Source organism: Lissotriton vulgaris, chromosome 5 (assembly GCF_964263255.1).
Source record: "Lissotriton vulgaris chromosome 5, aLisVul1.2, whole genome shotgun sequence".
Taxonomy (NCBI): Eukaryota; Metazoa; Chordata; class Amphibia; order Caudata; family Salamandridae; genus Lissotriton; species Lissotriton vulgaris.
The window spans coordinates 1,944,448,893-1,944,467,403 of NC_141693.1; the positions used below are offsets into that span (position 1 = coordinate 1,944,448,893).

Here is an 18,511-nt window from a genome sequence, read left to right on the forward strand (position 1 = left end):
GGTGATGCAGCGTTGGAAAGACATCACGGGGGCGGCCTATCATAACCTCCGATGCAGTACCACGCATCATGAGGCGGAGTCTCATTTATATCATGAGGGTGTAGTATTGTCTCTTAAGATGGAGTCTCATGTACATCAGGAGAGTGAGATATTGTAGTCACCGAGGGAGTCTCATAGACACCGCGATTGTGCGTGTTGTGGCCTTTGATGGAACCCTCAGACAACATGGCAGCCAGTGTTGGAACCTCCAAGGGTGTCTTCTGCACACAGTGAGGCTGGTTGATATAGTTCCAAATGAGGTTCCACACGTCATGAGTAGACCCAGGCGAACCTTTCATTATGACAGTATAACTTAGCATAATTTTGCATGAATATTGTTACATGAAATTTCTCTATTATGCCACATCATGTTAATTGTATGCAATATTCAGGAAAACTTTACCACAAATGTGGCATTCATGGTAAATTTACAGTAAGCTCACCGGAAGAACGCAAACAACATATTGTGAACATCTGTTGTTTGGGGTGCTTCTGGTGCATTGTCCACATTTTTGTTTAACGCAATATACACCGTTTGTGTGAACATGAGGATGCATTTCACAGGTAAATACAGTGCTCAATGCCAGTTTTGCATTTTGCGTAATTACACAAAAATTGCGTGAAAGCAAATTTCTATAAATGTACACCCCCCCTAATGAGGATGGTTGTTCTAGCCTCAGCTGGAGTCTCGAATGCAACAGGAGGGTGAGCGATTGAAGACTAATACACGCACCGTGGAGGTCGGTGTTGCAGTCTTGGAAGGATAATGTTTGGTTGGGGCATTACAACTTCAAAAACTGTATCACGCACCATAATGGTGACGTGGAGCCTCACGTCCATCACAATGGGGATGTTGTAACCTCAGAAGGTGTCTTCTATAAATTGTTCTGGTGGGTAGATACACTTCAGGGGGGGTCCCGCCCATAATGAAGATGAGAGTTGTATCCTCCTATGGACTCTCACCTTAATCTGGGAAAATTTGCAAAGTTCACGAAGAGCCAAAATCAGGAAAATGCTCAACAGATTTGAAAAACCCTTTGCGCCCACCTTTTTTGTACTTTGTCAGGACTAGCAATCTATGCGATCTAAGGATAGTAGCCTAAGTTGGAAAGCTATGTATATCATGAGAGCCTAAGCAGCTGTAACCTTTGTGTCTTACCTGTATTGGGTGAGATTCTGAGAATGGACAGCTCTCTTCAAACCTGCGTTTCTCTCCTTTGCATACTTTTACAATATATTCTTTTCACCGTGAAATGCTGTAGAATGCCCATTGTTTGATTGTGGCTTCGCTTTGAGTCTCCGCTGAAAGTAATCCTTCAGAATCTGGACAGAAAGGAAACCATAACAACCGAAAAGGGCAACAACTATAATTTCTGTAGTTTGTGGTCTTCCGATAAAGGGCGATGATGGTGAGTGCCCTTTAACGGTGCCATTATGTGAATGATGTCACAAAAGGTTTCCAAACCCAAGCAGACATCATTGAACAAAATGAACATTCTGGAATGCGTATTGTTGGTGATTGATAGCGATTTGTTTCTGAAGTCTGGATTGCTCTTTTATAGCCTCAGAGGCGGACATCGTGGGCTCTACTGGCCATTAAAGGCCAGCTCCAGCGTTCGGTGAGGGCCTTTAACAAGGGAGCATGCCTTTAATGGCCGATAGAGCTCACTACGGAGGGATCTATGGCTATTAGAGCTCCCCCCCCCCTGGAGAGCAGAATATACTAATTTGTAAAACAAAGGCCTCACGAAGCCCGAGGGGGCTGAAATTCCTTAGGGGTCCGTGAGTTCTTTGAAAAAACATTGGAATGTTGATGCTCCAGGCTTCAACCGGACATTATAAACCTGGAGCTCTCCATTATCTTCAACGAAGCCCCCAACATTGCAATGTCCTGATAAAGTTTAAGACAGTGAGCTTGTGTTGAAAAGAATATTTATACAAAAGGTAAACGTGTAGAGGAAAAATATATTTTTAAGAAATTTTCTATCTTTACTGGGTACGATTATAGTGAAAATTGTGTTGGTATGCTGTGAAAGTTGTGTGTAATGTGGAGAAACGCTTCAGAATTAATCTGGGATCTTCTGCAACCACGGTGAAAGGCGAAATCCGTAAATTAACAAATCAACCTCACCAGTGAAATAAGAACTTAATCTCCAGAAAAAAATACATTCTTTCTGATGTTTGCAAAGTATCCATTTATTAAAAGTTGTGTTCCCTTGTCCAGCTGTCACGTCTGCTCTTGCTGTGGGGTATTTCTTAAGTCTTTGCATCACCTCTTCAGCTGGTTCCTTATTCTTCTGGCTGGCACTCATCTTTTTGGCATCATGGCGCCTGTCTGTTAAAATCTTTGCAAGGGCCTCATACTTCACACTGCTGTGCTCTTCTGGCTGTTTGAGCTGGCTGTGAGCCTGCTGCTCCCTTCACTGTGTATGCGCGGAGACAAGCCCAGGGCGCTTATGCAGCCCCAGCTTCGCTTCCGGGCCTGATCCGGGATATGGGTCATGCTGGGTTCGCAGAAATGCTTCCCTCCGCTTGGAGAGCCATGCTGAAATCTAGAGCCCCCCTCAATGCATGACAAAGCCAATGCAATAAAGGAAAGCACAGGCTGGCATACTCCCAAGGGGTAAAGCAATCTCTTCCCAACACTGCACAATCACCATTCCAGTCCAGCCAGTCTGTGGGAATAACCTGGAGCTCTGCGGGGATATCACTTCCTGGCACTCCCTGAGAATGTGTGCTGGTTTACACGTGCTTTGCCTCGCTAGCCCTGATAACCATGGCTTGCATGATGCTGAGAAGCGCGTCTTGTTTCTCCACATGGAGTACCCCTTCCATCGTTGACAAGTGCGCCAGTCGATGTGGAGAAGGGATGTCAAGGCGTAGAAGTGTATCAGTTCAGATGTTAGATGCCTGCGCTCTTCATCGGTTTGGGATTACTGTCCCCTATGATGGAACTGGGTGTTCCTATAATCGTGGTTTGGAATTGTCCTTCAGTCGGTTATGAGGTTCTGGTAGTTATGGGGTCTGGAATGGCACTTAAGTCTGAAAAATGTTAAAGTTTGGGTTTTGATACTGTTAAGTTTGAAGGTCTTTCTGGTGTCGGGTTTGGAACCATCATTGTGCATACATTAGTCTCATAATGATGGGTGTGGTTTATGGTAGGGCTGAGTGATGTCTCTTCAGAGTGCTTTCTTTGTAGTCCTCTATGCAGGGTTCGGGGTCGGCACATATTTTGGGTTGGGAGTCTTCACAGTTTTTTGTTAGTAGCCATCCCCGGGTTGGGGTTTGGGTAATGATGGCATTTGGTATCTGTGGGTCACATTGTTTTTTGGTCTCTACAGGTTGTTAGGTGTTGAGCTTAGTGTTGAGCTTGAGGTGGCCTTGGGTTTGCATTTGTGACCACCATATTCCTAGGTTTGTGGTTTATCACAATGCTGGGTTTACAAACTTCACTGGTTTGTACATTTAAAAAAAACATATTTCGTTTTCTTTTATACTAAAAGTTTCAAAAAGAGTAAACATATCAATAATACATGCTTCTGTTTTTAAACATTTAGTATATCTTCAGCGACCTCTTAGTGTTGTCCTTTAGGCTGGAAACATATATCTCCTTATTTGTAGTTCCAAGAATATTCTAGCGATTGAACATTAAACGTTGCTTGCGGTGTAGTATTGGGCGGCCTGGAACATCACGCTTCGCTGTAGCCAGGTCGCCAAAGCTCTAACCGTAAACAAGAGTGCTTTAAGAGGACAGCGATCTTCACTCTCCGTAAACATCTACAGTGCTTCAGGCGGAGCAGCAGAATAGTGGCAGAGGAGAGAGGACTAATCAACCCTACAGTATGATGGATTATTAAAAGTGGATGCAGGCTGTCTGGAGACCAGGAAGCGCAGGAAAGCTAGGGAGGTCCTCACGGGATCCATGACTGTGGGTGTTTGAGAATTCAAGGGCGTCGCGAGTTGCCCTTTCTGGCTTCCTGGAGCTGGAGTAGCTTGATGTCCCACTCCATAGAGGCGGGATGCTTGCTGAGCCTCTTTGCCTCCTCGCGCCTCAGTGCCTTGCTCTCAGCTTCACCCTAGCGGGTTAGCGATTGTTGCCATGAAACCTACGAGGGGGGTGCTGTTGCTCTCCATTTTAATGTGTGGGTGCGTTTAGCTATTAATAATGGAAAGTCAACAATGCGAACTTCCACCCTGTCCCTTTTAGAACACTTAAACCTATTGCGCATGGTTGCCAGTTGTCAAGGCCATGTCACCGGGTGATTGTAGTTAATATCTGACCCACAAGGCGCCAATACTGCCTCAGAGTGGGACAACGCCACTGCATATGATGTAGATCGGCTTAGGGAGAATTGCCCTGGGGGCACACTAGGTCGGCATCAGGAAACGTGATTGAGTCATTAGCGGCTACTACCGGATGGGAGTGGTGGGGCAAGGGCGGGGTCTTTGTGGGGAGGAAATGAAATTAAAAAACACTTATCTGGGTTGGACAGCCGCCGTTTCCCCTCAGTCCTCTTCCTTCTTCCTGTCTTCGCCGGCAGCAGAAAGTACCCGACTCCCAGTCTCCCCATAGTCAATTAAAATGCTGCAATGCAATGTTGTGATTGGTCTGAGCACTGTGGTTCGGCGCTCAGATGGGGACTGGGAGGCTTTGCATGTTCTTCACCAGGCTAAGTAAAGCAAGCCTGGTGGGGAACATGCTAAGTGCGCATGACTGTTTGGCTGGCCTAAGAGGGCTGTTAAGCAGCCATGCGCTCTAAAGGAGTGCAAACCACTCCTCTCCCTGCTCTAGTCTGCCCCGCCCACTCCGCCCGAACAGCCACTGACTTCAATTTGAAAAAATAAAATGATAATAATACATTATTATAATTTTTTTGAGCAGTTGGGCGATACTCATCCACCACTGGATTTAGCTTATCAGGGGAATGGGGGCCACCTCCAAAGTCCATGCTGTCAGCAGGACGTGCAGGCCGAGAGGAAAAATGCATGGTTTTGAGAAGTTAACATTTAGTCCCACCACTCTGCCACATCTAAGCAGAATAGAACCTACAATATAGTGGCCAGAGTCAATATTTTTCTAATAGAGCAACTGTTGTCCACATAGGATGAGACAGAATGTGTCCCATCCTCCCCAACGCATAACCTCTTGCTCATGATGGCAGTTAGTGGTTCCATGGTGAGTGTAAAAACACTGGTTTGTACTAATGTGAGGTTTGGGTCATCTTAAAGTTGACCGGTTCTCCATGAGATTGTTTTCAGGGCTCTCCTAATAGTACTTAAGTTAGTAGTTGCCCTAGAATTTGGATTTGAAATGTTCTTAGTGTTTGGTTTGTGAAGTGTTGGGTTTTTTTTTTTACAGTGCAGCACTGGTTGTTTAGGTTTGTGCTAGGATGTCTCATAGCGTTGGCTTTGGTGTCCTTCTCGGTGTTCGGTTTTGAGTGTTTTACAGTGCAGAGGCTGTTGTTTTTTTCATACCACTCTTTATACCAATAGAAGCCACTAGAACCCACAGCTTTGAATAAAACACTTAGTAAAGTGCAAGTCAAGAGGTCCACCATGCAGCAGTGAAATGTGTACTCTACTGGGAGACCCGGCATCTCAAGATCACCGCGTGAGTGAAAGGTGTGTGGACACAGGAGAGGAGGAGGTGAAACCTACTTCAAAATGTCGGTTGCCAAACCAATTATAAGCCTTTGAGGGGCATCCACAGGAACAGAAATTCGTACCACTAGCAGCCTTGTATTGCTATTTCTGAGTTTCTTCTGCTGTTGGGCATGATCGCCATGTTTTTTTTAATATTCAAGTTATACTAGTGATCTGGGAGTAATCCTAGAATTGTGGTTGGGATTATGTTAGTTTTAGCTTTAGCCTTATGAAAGTCTTTGGCATCACTAGTTGTTGGATTGTCCTAGTATTGAGTTTGGTTTGTATAATTTGAAGTTGAGCTTTCCTAGTCATTAGTCTGGAGTCATGTTACTGAGTTTTGGGAATCTCCTATTGTTGAATCTTATGTCTTGATATGGCTGGAGTTTTGGATTAACGCATTGTGGTATTTGGTCTCATATTCTTGGGTTTGAAGTTTCCCTAGATTTAGCTTTGTAGTTTCTCTAGTCTTGGCTTTGGTCATATATTGCTGGGTGTGTTTTGGCTGGGTTTCTTCTACTGTTGGGTTTTCAATCACACCCGGGTTATAGTTGGTCTTTTATTGCTAGGTTTGGGTATAGCTTGGTCTTACATTTGGGTTCATACTGATCAATTTGTGGTTATTCTGATCTCAAGATTGCTCCTGTTGCTCTGTTTGATGTTCTCCTAATGTTGGGTTTAAGCTCTTCCTAGTGCTTAATTTGGGGTTGGGGTTATACCTGTGTTGAGAATGTGTTAAATTGCTCACTTTAGGGCCATCCCAATCAAGGGTAAGGAATTCTCTTGTGCTTAGGTTTGGCCTGATCATAGCCTCCTGGTTAGTTTTAGATTACTGAGTTTATGGCCATTCCATTCTTATGTCTGAGGCTTATCAAAGTCTTAAGTTTAGATTGATCAGTTTTAAGGTTGGACATTTCGTAGACCTGGGACTAGAGAAATCCTAGTTCTCTTTCATGTGACAGAAGGACATCTGTGTTGGCTACCTGTAACAACCAAAAATACTCTCATTTACTGACTCCTTCTCTAAGTCTTACTCTCTTTTCTCACAATAAGTTGCCGTCTTACCTCAAGTGACAGTTTCAGTACACCGTGTATATGCAATCCCATTCACTCGTTTAATTTCCGCCTGCGTTCCCTGTCGTAGCTAGCCTCTGTGGAGCCTTGATAACAACCTGTATATAATGCACCAAAATTAGTAAAACCCTTCCGTGCAATCTCGCATTAAAAGCTCACTCGCTTCTACCTGTGCTTACCTATGCGGTGCGTATTCTTTCCCCAATCATCCAAACCGTGGATCGCTTCAAAACGCCAAGCTTTCCTTCCGGTATAAAACTAGCTACCAACCTGAAGGACGGACTATGCACGCTACCCAGTAATGAAGACTCCATCTTGGAGTGGTGTAGTTGGAACGCAAACTTAACTATTGATCCACTAAAAAGCATAACTCGTAATGAATCCAATGGCTGTCTTGCCTCGTAGCGACATACTACATGAAAAGAATGCACTAAATATAGTTTCCCTTAGTGTAACCTCGGTTCGTTCCATGAACACTATGTCCACCATCATGTGCACCGACACTCGATTCAACCCTCCAACTGTCACAGTGGCAATAACCTGAATTAGTCCCATTATTAATTTCATAGGACTTAACATTAGGTATACTCTGATTTATATGTAAAAAATTGTTCCTAAATAAGGATTAGGTGTGTTATTGAATGAACAAGATCTTACTGTTTATGTACTTTTATAAGAAACAAACCATATCTATTTTGTCATTGAGACCATACGGCATTAGCGTGTGGAGTGTTTTTATCCAAAATATTTCTCTTTGTAGTAATCTTTAATTGAGCAATCGTATGTTTTGCTTGCACTCAGTGTTCTGCAAGGCTTGAGCTGCTATTTTTGTTTCTGATTCCACTTTTGTGAAAATTAAAATGACATGAATTAACATTTTTTTTTTTGAAAACTATAATTAAACTGTGAATTTGTGGTATAATTGTCAGTATTAACCCCTCTAGCTGTGCCTGTGTGAGTTCAAACCGCCTCACGGGGTTTTACCACTTTCACTGTAGTTCACATGTTAGGCTAACATGAGTCACACAGGGCACGCATAACAGTTAAAAACTATTTAAATAGGTTTACGATCAGTTAATCCATAGGAGTGCACTCTCCACACTTATTTAACATAGGGGAAGTGAAGCATGTACATTGTGTGCACAACAGGTGATGGAATTATTTTGATTGATTGATTCCATACTACCCTATAAATGTAAGTCTCTAGTCTTTATAAGCGTAATAGATTTGACAATGGTGCGTTATGCTGTATCTGAGTTGTTATCCCTCTACCGCTCCCTGGGGCAAGCCTTCTCTGCTTGCTATCGCTACCTTTGGTGAGTCAAATTCACAATGGAAGTAACTTGATTATTGAATTGGAATGAAATATAATCTTTGGCCTTACAATCTCCTTGTGCGTTTAGGCTCTTATCTGTAAACATTAAGGGTGCTTAGAAACGTGCTCTGTTACGGTAGCAAGTGCTATAAAAAGATCCTTGACCCCAACAAGGTGTTCAATTCACTGAGGTGGGCAGACACAAACACCCATCCTCCACCGCTAGACGTAGGAGAGTGGGGAAGTTTTAGGTAACCGTGGGCGGAGAACTCCGCTCCGCCCGTGGAGTGTGCGGAGCTGTGCCTGCTCCACGTCACGCGGAGAACGCGGAGTGGGCAAAACTCCGCACACTCCGCAGCGGAGCCAAGTTGGCCCACCGCCCGCCTCCACCCCCTATTAAGATATAACTTAAGAGTACATTAAAACAATTAAAAAACACCTTAGTCAGGGCGTCCACAGGCTGCTCTCCTCCTCTCTTCCTCCACATTCGTATACAGCTTAAGAAAACTGTGCATGCGAGCATGCCCGCGCATACACGCACGCCCGCACATGCCGCAGTTAAGGTAAGTGGTTTTTAATTGTTTATATGTACTCTTAAAGTATATCTTAATAGGAGGGTGGAGGCGGGCAGCGTAGCAGAACTATGCGGAGTTCCACAGAGTTTGTTGCAACCTCCGTGGTACTCCGCGTAGCCCCGCTACACACACTATGCCCAGGGTTAGTTTTAGCCATGTTACTATGAGACTTGACATTTAATCCTGGCTGTACCACTTTACCAAAATATGGTGGTTGTGAAATCTGTATTTAAAGTCTGAGCACATTCCACAGCATAGTGGCATAACTTTGGTTGGAGTAGTCCATGAGTCTCACCATCATTACCACTCATGCTCCAGTTTTTGTGCAAGATAGAAACTGGAACATGAACTCCGTCTCCGTTCCTCATGGGCCATTGCTAAGTGGCCCTGGGGGCATATGTAGTGCCTCCACACATACCCATGCACCGTTTACCATGTACCACAAGGTGCATGGCACACAGTGCATGGATGTACACAAAGTGCTGTTCTACACTGCGGCTTGCGCTGTGGCCCTTTTCCGAGGCCGCAATACAAGCCGCTGTGTTAAAGAGCACTTTTCAGAACGCTAGTACGGCGGCCCCATCATAATTCGACGATCGTACCACCGACTGCCTGTCGGGCGGTCTCGTGACTGCCACGATAGCAGTTGGCAGTCCGACCTTGCGGCATCGTAATGATGCCCTTAATTCTCAGCACCGACTCTAGTGACAGTCCACCACATAGTGCAACAACCATGTTTATTAAGTCGAACTGCATTGAAAATTAATATTAATAGCCTCTCACGCCATGATTGTAGCTTTATGTGACCTGAAATAGTCTGAATTGTCACAATTGTAGGAGTGTGATGGTTAAGTGTTATGCTCTTACTGTCATTGGCCATGCTGGCCGGGGCAATATGTGGTGCAGGCTGCAGTGGCCTCCCCACAAGGCCCCATCACTTAATTGTTTTTTTACAAATTAAGCACTAGAACCTAGGCCATTGTTTTATTTCACTTTGCCTCCTTTTTCTTGATAATCACATTTGAGAGTACCTTGAAATACATGAGATCAGGAAGTCCCCTTGTACAATACCTCTTGTTAATAAATGAGGCCACGTAGCGGGTGCACATGACAACTGACTTGCCTCTTGCTTAATTTAACTAAAGCCATTGTTGTCAGTTCAGGAATGGCCTGAGTGTTTCTGAGCTCATGTTTAATAACCACCACTTTTAATTAATGCCTTTCGAGGCAGTGATATATTCTGATACGGTAAGTTGAAAAGCTTAACACGGTAATAAAACACGCTTTCTTCAATTTTAAAGCGGTAATATTATATTTTTTCACAATGGCTTTAAAATATAAGGTATTTCTGAAGCTCAGTACTTGGTCTTGTGGCTTAGTGTACTAATGCATCCACTGCAGGGGCCTATGTTCGACCTCATGGTTACAGGTTCAAATCCCGGCGCCTCTACTCATCCATTTGAGGTCGATAAAATGAGTACCATTATGTTGGGTAACAATAAACATCTGTTATTCAGCGCCTTGAGACACATGGGTGATAAGTGCGCTTTACTAATACACTTGTTATGTTATGTTTATGTTACTGCAGAACATGCTGCATTTGCTTTTACCTCAATTAATGGGTAAATACAGCTCTGTGAATGTCAGTGCTAAGCCAAGTAAACAGCAGCCCGGTTAGTTGGGTGGTGGCGGGGGCTGGTGTGAGGGTTGCCACATGCAAAGGGCAGGAAGACCTCCTGCAGCCCTGGGCCCTACTTTAAATATCTCTACTCTAAATATTGGCTTGGGAGGTCGGTAGGTATGAATTCATATTGCTGAGCTGAAGTTTTTTAATTTGGGACGGGTCACTTGCTACCATGTTTTTGGGCTATTGCAGGCTTGTGTTTGTTCATATATCAGTGGGCTCATGTTTATCCTCCAGCAAGGCATGTGGGTTAACCTTGACTTTGAGAATTTCCTCGCCTTGGCGTTAGAGTCTTTTGCGTTGGCTTACACTTTCTTTAGTTTTGTGGTTTGTGAGTTTCTCGTAGTATTAGGCATGTTTTACTCAGTGTTGGGTGTTGGTGTCCTTCCATTTGGTCCTGACATAAGTCTCATATTACTGTTTGTTGGCTTGCAGCTCTCATAGTTGTGGTTTCTCACAGTATTAGGGATGCATTACTCAGTGTTAGTTTTAGTGTCCAATTTGGTCCTGAGGCCGGTCTCATTACTGGGCTTGAGGGACTCTGGGCGCTTGTTGGCTTACAGTTCTCATAGTGGTGGTTTGTGGGTTTCTTTCAGTATTAGGGATGTTTTACTCAGTGTTATTGTTTGTGTCCTTCTATTTGACCGGTCTCATAATACTGGGCTTGGAGGACTCCTAGTGTTTTTTAGCTTACAAGTATCATAGTGGTGATTTGTGGGTTTCACGCTGCATTAGGAATGTTTTATTCCATGTTAGTTTTGATGTCCTATTTAGTCCTGAGGTCAGTCCTGTTATTGGTCATGGAGGACTCTTGGTTCTTGTTAGGTTACGCCTCTCATAGTTATGGTTTGTGGTTTTTTCACTGTATTAGGAATGTTTTACTCGGTGTTAGGTATGCTATTCTTCTATTTGGACCTGAGGTTGGTCTCTTATTACTGGGCTTAGGGAACGCCTAACCTTTATTGGTTTACAGTTCCCATAGTGGTGGTTTGTGGGTTCCTATCAGTATTAGCAATAATTTACTTGGTTTTCTATTGGCTCTTGAGTTTGGTCTCATATTCCTGTGTTTGGGTATTCTAGAGTTTGTTGTATTACAATTCTAAAATTGCTGGTTTGTCGATTTAATCGCAGCATTAGGGATGTTTCACTTGATGTTAGTTTTGGTGTCCTTGAACTTGGTCCTGCCGTCGGCCACCTATTACAGGGCTTGGGGAACTCCTAGTGTTTGTTGGCTTAAAGTTCTCATAGTAGTGGTTTGCGGATTTCTCGATATATTAGGGATGCTTTAATTGATGTCAGTTTTGGTGGCCAGCTATTTGGTCCTGAGGTCTGTCTTGTATTATTGGGCTTGGGGAGCTCCTGATGGATGTTGGTTTACAGTTCTCATAGTGGTGGTTTGTGGGTTTTTTGATACATTAGGTATGTTTAACTTGATCTTAATTTTGGTGTTCTTTGATTCAGTCTTGAGGTTGGCCTCATTTTACTGGGCTTGGGGGACTCCTAGTGTTTGTTGGCTTACTGTTCTCATGGTTGTGGTTTGTGGATTTCTTGCAGTATTCGGCATGTTTTACTCAGTGTTTGTTTTGGTGTCCTATTTTAGTCTTGAGGTCGGTCTCATAACTGAGTTCGGAGGATTCTGGGTTCTTGTTGGCATTCAGTTCTTATAGTTGTGGTTTGTGCGTTTCTCGCTCCATTAGGAATGTTTTACTTGATGTCAGTTTTGGTGTCCTACTTGGTTTTGAGGTCAGTCTCATATTACTGAACTTAGGGGACTTCTAGTGTTGGTTTACAGTTCCCCTATTTGTGTTTTTCGCTCAGTATCAGGGATGTTTTACTCAGTGTTAGTTTTAGTGTCCAACTATTTGGTCCTGAGGTCGGTCTCATATTAGCGGGCTTTGGGGACTCCTAATGTTTGTTGCTTTATAGTTTTCATAGTGGTGGTTTGTGAGTATCTCGCAGTATTAGGGATATTTTACTTGATCTCATGTTTGGTCTTGAGGTTGGTCTCATATTCCTTGGTTTGGGGTTCTCTTAACGTGTATTGCCTTACTTTTCTCATAGTGGGTTGTGTGTGTGTTTCTCGCGCATTCAGAATGTTTTACTTGATGTCAATTTTGATGCCTTTCTGTTAGGTCCTGAAGTCGGTCTCATATTCCTGGGCTTGGAGGACTTTCAGTGTTTGTTGGCTTACAGTTCTCAGAGTTGTGGATTTTGGGTTTCTTGCTGCATTAGGAATATTTTACTTGATGTTAGTATTTGTGTCCTTTTATTCAGTCTTGTGGTTGGTCTCATGTTACTCGTCTGGAGGACTCCTAGTGTTTGTTGGCTTACAGTTCTCATAGTGGTGGTAATTGGGTTTCTGGCTGCATTCGGGATGTTTTACTTGATGTCAGTTTTAGTGTCCTTTTATTCAGTCTTGAGATTGGTCTCGTTACTGATCTTTGAGGACTTCTAGTGTTTGATGGCCTACAGTTCTCAAAGTGGTGGTTTGTGGGTTTTTCACTGCATTAGGGATATTTTACTTGTCAGTTTTGGTGTCCAACTATTTGGTTCTAAGGTCGGTCTCACATTATTGAGCTTGGGGAACTCCAGTTGTTTGTTGGCTTACAGTTCTCATAGTGGTGGTTTGTGGGTTTCTCGCTGCATTAGGAACATTTACTTGATGTCAGTTTTGATGCCTTTCTATTAGGTCCTGAAGTCGGTCTCATATTCCTGGGTTTGGAGGACTACCAGTGTTTGTTGGCTTACATTTCTCTGAGTTGTGGTTGTGGGTTTCTTGCTGCATTAGGGATATTTTATTTGATGTTAGTATTAGTGTACTTTTGTTCAGTCTTAAGAATGGTCATATGTTACTGGTCTGGAGGACTCCTAATGTTTGATGGCCTACAGTTCTCATAGTGGTGGTTTGTGGGTTTCTCGCTGCATTAGGGATATTTTAATTGATGTCAGTTTTGGTGTCCAACTATTTGGACCTGAGGTCGGTCTCACATTATTGTGCTTGTGGAACTCCTGATGTTTGTGGCTTACAGTTCCCATAGTGGTGGTTTGTGGGTTTCTCGCTGCATTAGGAACGTTTTGCTTGATGTCAGCTTTGGTGTACAACTATTTGGTCCTGAGGTCGGTCTCGCATTACTGGGCATTGAGGAACTCCTGATGCTTGTTGGCTTTCAGTTCTCCGATAGGTGGTTAGTGGGTTTCTCGCAGCATTGATTATGTTTTCTCCGGTGTTGGTTTCAATGTCCCTCTCTTGTTTCTTTTCAACAGCTATATTTTGGCATGACTTTCCTTAATGACAAACACATTACGCTCAGAGCCGCCTGCTGCCAATGTGCTGAAAAAACAACTTCTTAAATCAAGAAAAAAACATCCAATTTCCGCTGCGAAGGCAAACAGCTCCTTGTCCTCCATCTGATGAGGGTGGATATATTTAGACGGTGCCATTAGCACAGCCCTTGTTAAATACCAAACTCCCCAGCGGAGCCCAACGGTGGTGAGTCACTTGGAGGTCACCCTGGGAGGCCGTCTCTCAGAAACACTTCCATTGCAGAGCCCAAGGCATGAAACGTTTCTTTCCATCTGTTCTTTCTCTGCTCATCTGTGGCCACTGCGTCCTTCCTTGTCCTTGAGGACTAGAGTCAGCCTGGCTCTCTATAGGGACATCTTCCTTGTTGTTAACAAGAATGAAGACAACAGCTTGTTTGATATAGCGCTTCATGTTACTGTTCTTATGTCTCAAAGCCCTGTAAATAACAAGAGATCTAGGTTCCCACTTCCAGAACTAATAAACTTCAGCTCTAAGTATAAGTCGCAGCCGGTATGACTTCCGGGTGGGAGGCGAGGAGGCGGAGGGAGGGGTTTGTGCAGGGGGGGGGATTAATAATTAAAAAAAAATCCATTCACTCCCCCTTGCCTTCCCGTCCCACGTCGTCGGCACATAGAGAAAATGCAGAGTGCGTATGACTGGTTTGGTCGGCCGACCAAACAGTCAGCACCCACAACAGTGGGCATGCCACTCCTCCCATGCCCTAGAGCAGGACCTAACACCCACCCGCCCCCAACCAAAGATTGCCTTCTGCTTTCTCGCAGTGCAAGAAGCAGGAAGATAAAATGGTGTTTAAAATACCATTTTATGTTTCTGCTTCTCGCACTGCGAGAAAGCAGTGGAGCGACGCTCCTCCGCCCACATGGAGGAGCCGCCCCTGCCTAGAATCCTCAACTGTGCTGGATAAAAAAAACAGCTGGCTAGTTATCACCATAGGTTTGCCTTCTTTGCTTAAAGCAGGAGTATTAGCGCCCACATGTGAAAATGGCACTCGTAGCGCCAAGAAGCTCAGGCAATAGTGCGCTTTAGAAATCCTCCATAACATCACACGCTTCTAAGCAGCACTTTCTTTTCAACTATGTAGGTATATGAACACATATTTGTGGTCATTGCATGTTACTTATTAACAGCCCTGTAGTCTGGTAGCAATGTTCATAGATTGATGATTACTTTATTTATGCTGGTGGAAGCAGTAACCCAGTTTTCTCCTTTGGCAGCTTAGACCTGGAATTACCTCCCCCTGCATCTCAGAGCCTCACCATCACTCCAGCAGTTCAGGAAGGACCTCAAAACACAGATCTTCAACCAATCGGAGAACTGGCAGCATCATCCCATAGCGCCTCAAGACTAAGTCTGGGTGGTGAACTCCTCTCCGCTCGCGGAGTTTGCAGAGGTTTCCGCTCCCCACGTTACGCGTAGCTCGGGAAGATCAGAAAAACTCTGCGTCGCATTGCGGAGCAGAGTTTTATTCCTCGCTCGTGTTTGTCAATGTCCAGTTGGTGAGCGCGAGCGAGGAAACTCCTCCTGTCGGCGAGATCTTTCGTTGTTCGCGATCATCAACATCAAGTTGGTGAGCGTGAGCAAGGAAAATCAACCTCCCGTGAGATTTCTCAATGCAGGTGTTAAGATTTCTCATTGCGAGTGGTCGCCCATGCTCGCAACCGCTCGTGTTGAGAAACCATCCCTTTGCGTTGAGAAAGCCGCTTCTCGAGTAAAAATCTACTCGAGCGTCAGAAAGGAAGCAGTGCCCGCTTGCTCTGTGCATGGTGCCGTTTGAGATGATTGCACAGTGTGTACAAGCACCTGCAACTGAAAATCACCGCCAATAGCATTTATCTAATTCACTCCGCAGCTTGCAGAGCTCCGTGTAGCCCGGCAGAGTATTTTTTGCACTCCGCCCAGGCTTACTCGAGACCCTCACGGGTGAAGCAGCTGCATTCTACAAATCCTGATTGATGGTTTCATGGCTCAAACCTTTGACCTTCAGGGTTGCCCTCAGTTTACCACAATAGCAGCATTAAACACTCTGGCTGTCTTACCAACTCCACCTGCTCGTAAAATATACCTGTTGTTAAGACAGCTTAGGGGGTTACAGCACCTGCTGTATAGATCTATATGTTTTCCAAAACTCTCCGCAGGGTATCATACTGGTGAGCTAGCTCCAAAGGTCATTGCACTTGCGTAGGAGTTGATCACATGTTTTAGCACCAGTCAGAACACGTGCCTTCTGCAGCACACTGTATGTAAACTGCAGGCCACATATCTGAGTCGTTCTAAGGCTGTGCAGTGGGTTTCAATTGTTCTAAACTTCCTGGCAGGTCAGATCACGCTATATTGTTCAGTAGGAAATGCACCTGCTGAAAACATCTTTACGCAACCATCGTGCGTCCTTGTGGTAACAAATCGAAATTTCATTTAAATGAGGACGCGTGGTAATTTACACCTGTTAAGTATAAGATTGAACTCAGTGTGCATTGTGTGCTGTGAAAATAGTCATTATTGTACAATCATACACTAACATATCAAAGCAAAGGACACACAACATTACAAATTATGGGCCAGATGTACGATGGCCAAAATAGCACCATGCAAATTGCGAGTCTTTTGTGACTCGCAATTTGCAGGGCGTTATTTTGGATGTACAACAGTGTGTAAACCACTGTTAGCGATTCCCAATGGGGTCACAAATAGAGAGGCTCATGAATATTAATGAGCCTCTCGCACTTTGCAACACCATCGTGAATGGCAGGCCCTCCCAGGCATGCTGAGCTCAGCAGACCGCCTTGTCTGGGACTGCTTATAAATAAAGCAGTTTTTTTTAAATGCAGCCCGTTTTCCTTAAAGGAAAATGGTATGCATAAAAAAAAATTGAAAAGTTTCCGTTTCGTTTTTTAACCCCTGTGTGCTCATGACGTGACCAGGCCGTCATGAGTCACAATTGAGCCGTGCTATTGACTGCTTGGTCTCGTCAAAACGCCGCCGCTCCGCCCACTCGCGGTTAATTCCCTGCCTGTGGAGAAGAATTAATGAGTAGGCGGGGTCGTGGTGAGATCAGGCCGTCATGAGCACAGCTCAATCGTGACTCCTGACGGCCTGTTCTCGTCAGGAGCCCCGCGGTCCCGCTCTCCCCCGCACCGTGGGGGAATTATCCACACAGGGAAGGGGTTAAGGGCAGGCAGTGGTTTCTGGACCACTGCCTGCCCTTAAAAAATATTTTCCCCTGCTATCACCCTTTTGAAGAGGGTGTTAATTTGCGAGATTGCCGCATACCTTGCAACAAGGAAATGCTGCAGTATAATTTGGCTTTACAGGACGAGTCTGGGTAGCGCTTGCGCTGCTCTGCAAACCATGCTGTATTGGAGTATGTATTTGAAGCCCCACCCACTCTACGCCCATATTTGTCATTGGCTTGTGTCATTGTCCTTCGTAAATGCTAGCTTTTGATTTGTCATTAGGCTTATTAGTCCCGCCTAAGTACCGCCTTGTCTTCATTTGTAACCTCCCATGAGGACTGGCCCTTTTACTTCGGTTGTTACATGGTAAGCCTTCTTTAGTCTGCAGCACTGTTTTCTATAATGAGTTTCTCTACTGCAGGAGGGTCTCTCGTGTGCAGTTGTGACCACCGGCTTGGTTAAGGCTAGCAGGCCATGGGAGACAGATGGGGCAACGCAGCGATGCGTTCAAGCATTTGGAATGCTATAGGTCTCGCATTTGCGAGAGTTTAAGCTATTGGCATCGTAAATGACAATGCCTCTAATTTATGATTTAAAAAACAAAATATAACTAAAAGGCAATAACTGAAACTCCCACAAATGCGAGACCTATTGCATTGCAGATGCTTGTCTACAAAATTCTCAAGTCACTTTCGAGAGCTTGACAACAAAGAACAGTTTGCTACGGGTTTCAGCTCGTGGGGAGCGAGTCTGTTTGATTCCTTGGATGGTCTGTTGAGTCTGGGTGCCAGGCGTGACAGCGTCCAGCTGTGCTAACCATCCCCTGGCTCCTACTCCAGGACCTACTCTGACAGGAGGCAGTAGCGAGTGCCCTTCACGTGCGTGGGCCGCGTGCCTTCTTTCTTCCCTTTCACTCAGCACTCATCTGGGGGCAACGAAAGAGAAGCGACTCTGGTCAAAATACAGAGGGCGGGGCGCCTGGGCCAGCCTGGCACGTGGCACCTGTTGGCAGCCATGTCTGTCTGATGACGGGCAGTCCAGATTAGTCCCTTCTCTATTTCCGGGAGGGCGTCTTTCTCAATCGTTCTCCTTCTCTCTCTTCTCTCTCTTCTCATATTATTCTCCTTCTATCTTCCTCTCCCCCCCTCTCTCTTCCTTTAAACCAGGGGTCTCCGTTGAGTAGCTCTTGAGCCGCTGTTCTCTCCATCTACCTGTAAGTAGCTCCCCTGCATGCAGCCCAGCACAATTTAGTGGGCTGCTAAATTAGAAGCTCTTGTTTGGTTGAATTAACATATGTATGCCAACATCGAAAACCGTGTACAGGAGAGGAAATTGTGTGTATTTTTAGAACTCACATGCTGATGTTTGGACAAAAATGCCTGAATTTGCAAAATATATTCAAAGCTCATATTTGAGTTTCACATTTTGTGGCACTTCGGAGGCTAACTACCCTGGAGCCAGGGCGGTGCAGGTGTGGCTGTGCTGTAATATCCCCCGAGAGGCTTTCAGGCTCCTCCCTTGGGTGTGGCTTTTCCATCCTTCTCTTGCTCCTCCTTTCCTGTTATTGTAGTTTTCCCTCTCTTGATCTTGGGAAATGTCTGATATGGGAAATAAGTACTGGTCTCTAAAACTCAGTACTGGTGGCCCCCACCGGCAACCACTGGCTCAAATTAAGCACAGCTGTAT

At 44.7% G+C, this 18,511-nt stretch overlaps 1 protein-coding gene across 1 annotated transcript in view; it reads left to right on the top strand.

Annotated features, from left to right (window-relative positions):
• The window catches only part of LOC147717822 (regulator of G protein signaling 3-like), a 434,129-nt gene that overhangs the window by 164,868 nt on the left and 250,750 nt on the right, over nt 1-18,511 (top strand). The gene's annotated exons all lie outside the window — the stretch shown is intronic.